We start from the raw sequence: 3,662 nt of genomic DNA on the forward strand, positions 1-3,662 counted from the left end.
CTCTGGAAAGCTCATAATAAAGTCTAATTGCATAGACAAACACATGGGAATAATTCAGTTATAACATCCCACATGGAACAATTTTGCTTTGGAGTGCAGAGTTGTACTGGCCAATTGATTGCATGTGGGGGCATTGAGGGGCTGCTCTCCAAGGGTGGTGACAGTGGAGCTCAGGTAAGTGTATTTTTTCCGAGAGAGGGAGAAGAAGGGCATGTGGCAGTAGGTCAGTTGTGAATGTGTGGTGGTCCTTTAGAATATGTTACGCACAGAGAATGATAGAGCTGTGAGGCTAGAGCCCAGGGTGCTTCTGGGAAGGTGAAAGAATGTAGGAATGACACAGGTGGAATGGACGGAGTCCAATGAGGAAGAGCCTGCATATCCTACTAAAGGGGTTGGATTTGATCTAGCAGATCCCAAGAGGCTCTTGCTGATTTTAAACACATGAGCAATATGGTGCAATGTGTGTGTTTGGGGTGGCCTTGTTCTTCTCCAGTGCAATCAGAGAGCTTCTGCTTCTGCCCTGCTCTCTCTCTGCGGGATTCGCCATCGTAAAGGTGTATGGTATGTAAGGTTATTGGGAAAATAACCACATGGCGCCTAGAAACGACTGAAAACCTGGAAGTACTATCTAAAAATGATCATTGTTCTTAGTCAAAGAATTACAACAGCAATTATCTAATTGCAAGCACAGCTGGATCCCTGCCCCTCCAATTAGCCCTACTGCAGGTGCAATTAGTTGGCAAGAACAATTTTGTACCCAGGTGTAAATTTTCCAAAAGCACAAAGCAGAATGTGTGGAAAAATGAGGCCCAGTTGAGTGTCTTTAGAGTTTGTCCTAAGTTTTTATTAACGCCCAGCCTGAGGGAATATGATTTCCCTTCCCATCATTTATATACGTGCTGAAGACGTGCACCTACTTATTTCACAATCTCTGAGGCGTCTCACTGTTGGGAAATTCTCAGATTCCAAAGCCTGTGAGCAAAGAAGGCAGGCGTAGGTAGTCCTCACGGAGGGCCCGCGTCGGGGGTGGGTTGTATGAGGAGGGTAGGGTCTGCAGCGAGGGCAGGGCTCAGCTCCCGGCATGCAGGCTGCAGAGGGCTGGCCACTAGGGTTCCCGTGCGACCGGACTGAACAAATGCCATCTCTCCCCAGGGAATCCGGTGCTGTGGGTAGCGGTGAGGGACGTAGTGCTTGCTCTCAGAATGTGACTCCAATATAAATGCCGGCTGATAGTTTACCATTCATCAGGGAGACAAAAGTGAAACAATGAAGTCATGATGCAAGCAACTTCTTTGTCGAACCAAAAAGTAGTTTTCAAACCCTGGAGGGATGTTTCCTCAATTACTTATTGTTGTTCACAATATAACGTCTACCAACAAGACACATTTTAAAGTTTAATCTGCAATATTCACATTTTCTCTATCACTTTCTTTAGGCTGGACATTCAATAAAATAATAAATCAAGCCACGATTTGTAATGTATGGCGATTTCCATGGTGTAAATGCTCCTACTGTGGGTGATTTCAAATTGCCAACTGTTTTACAACCAATTTTTGGGACTCTTGAAAATGTCACGTGGGCTCCAGTGAGCCAGCAAGAGTTGGCTCCAGCCTACGAGGAGTGCAGGTGAAATGGAAACCAAACCTGTTGGGAGTCGGTGATGGACGGTATCTTAGTTTTTATGATTTGAAAGAAGCATGGAAACTTGGAACAAATGGGAAATAAGATGTGAAGCACAGAGAAAGGAAGCAGCTGTATGTGCAATGGTGTTTGGGGAGAAAACCATTACTCTGTTAAGGACAGTCAGGTGCATGAAAATGGAGAGGAGGAACCTTCAGAAGGGCGTAGACCTTAGGGACAGTGAGATGCGGGAAGGTCAGCCCTTCTAGGGCCATTGGACCCAAGGTTTCCAAGATGTTGGATGGATACTCCTCCTACCTGTACCCTGGGGAGGTACTGGCTTCATCTATATTGTGAAGATGTGAAAATTGAGGAACATGTTTTTGAGTTGAGGTCAAAGACATAGAGATGAGAAGAGATTTTACTGTTTTAGCCTATTTTAGGCACTCCTTAATAATGGAACAAAACGAAACAAAACCCCACACAGTAATCAAAATTACCGAAGATCTGATTTGTTGGAAGCCCCAGTAGATAGTTGGTATGCTGGGCAGGCCCGTGTTCAGCTCTGGGAGAAAGAAGTGAGGAGACTTGGGGTCAGGACTGGGGCTCAGCTCCTTATTCTCAGTGGGGCTAGAGGAATCCCTCTGGGGTCCTGTTTTTCCCCACGTGATGTTTAAATCCATCTGCCCGTTTTCCAGGCCCTTCATAATCCAGGCCAACCATATTTCTCTAAACTAAGGTTTGCACGCTTCTTAGTGGATGCCAACACGCACGTGGCCCTTGTCTCTATCTTGTAAGCAAGCTGGGCTCATGCCCCCTTGGTGCATTCTAATAGCTAAGATTGAGGAACACATTTGCATTGCGTCCTCTAAGGGCTGCCTATGCATTATCCTATTGAATCTTCGTACAAACAATTTGAGGTTTCCCCAGTTGGACAGAGAAAGCTGAGGCAGCGAGCATCCAAAGAACATACTCAAGATCACATGATTAGTGAAGGAGGCAACAAATGTTTTACCAGAGGACTGACTGCTCAATGGTTATGTTCACAACCTAGCGCTCAGCGGCCTCGCGGTTCATGTGTTCTTCCCTTGTCACCCTTCCTCTCAGTCCCTGTGCCCAAGACCTTTGCCTGTCTTCCGTGTAGCTTCTCTTACTAGTCAAATTCCCATCCGTGTCCTTTGGGTACTTTAGAAATTTGACCATAGCGTACATGTTGTCACTCAAATGCATCCTTTCTAACAAAAATATGAGCTCTTTAGGGAAAGCAATCATGTCTTCTATTTAGTCTTCATTTCCCATGGGGTCTCTTCAGTTCATCTAAAGATTGATCCTCAACAAGTACTTGTCGGTAGATTGAGGCGGGTTTATGTTCAGCATCATGTACCTCATGTCTCTAGGGCCAGGCACTGAACTGTGGATTGAAAGATTAAAGACTCTTTCACAGAATTCCAAATTCTAGGCAAGCAAGATGATTGGCTGATTTAGAGAGCAATGTGATCAGTACTATAAAGTTCTGGAGAGAAGCCTGGATGAGGAGTGTACCTTGGGAAGGGTTCATTGAGGTCACTCCTGATCCAGCCAGTCTTGAGGGATGAGTGGAAACTAGAGTCCACCTAGAGAAGAGGGTTGGCAGGGCTTAGGCCCAACAGTAATGTGTGTTATGCAACCCAAAACCCGGATGTATTTTACCAATCCTCCTCTGTTTGACTTTCAATTGGTATACTTTATTATGTTTTAAAAGATTGTATTTATTCTCATGAATAGAGAGAGCACACAGAAAGAGAGGCAGAGACACAGGCAGAGGGAGAAGCAGGCTCCATGCAGGGAGCCCGATGCAGGACTTGATCCCAGGACCCCAGGATTATGACCTGAGCCAAAGGCAGAGGCTCAACCCCTGGGCCACCAGGCGTCCCCAGTCAGCATACTTTACATGACATTGGATTCATACGTCTCTTTATATTATATTCATTGAAGTGTGGGGTCTGTTGATTCAAGAGCAGGGCTAGAGGTGACATGGGCAAAGTAGAGATGTGACTGGTGGC

The 3,662-nt window shown here is 45.7% G+C and overlaps 1 long non-coding RNA gene across 1 annotated transcript; it reads right to left on the reverse strand.

The window, feature by feature from the left end:
• Positions 1-886: 886 nt before the first annotated feature.
• Positions 887-3,026, reverse strand: LOC144306578 (uncharacterized). The gene is made up of 3 exons (XR_013373651.1): positions 2,831-3,026; positions 2,121-2,185; positions 887-1,226 (listed from the first exon to the last, which is right to left on the reverse strand). It is a non-coding gene; the product is annotated as an uncharacterized LOC144306578 (long non-coding RNA).
• Between the last annotated feature and the right edge of the window lie 636 nt (positions 3,027-3,662).

This window comes from Canis aureus, chromosome 37, assembly GCF_053574225.1.
Source record: "Canis aureus isolate CA01 chromosome 37, VMU_Caureus_v.1.0, whole genome shotgun sequence".
Lineage (NCBI taxonomy): Eukaryota > Metazoa > Chordata > Mammalia > Carnivora > Canidae > Canis > Canis aureus.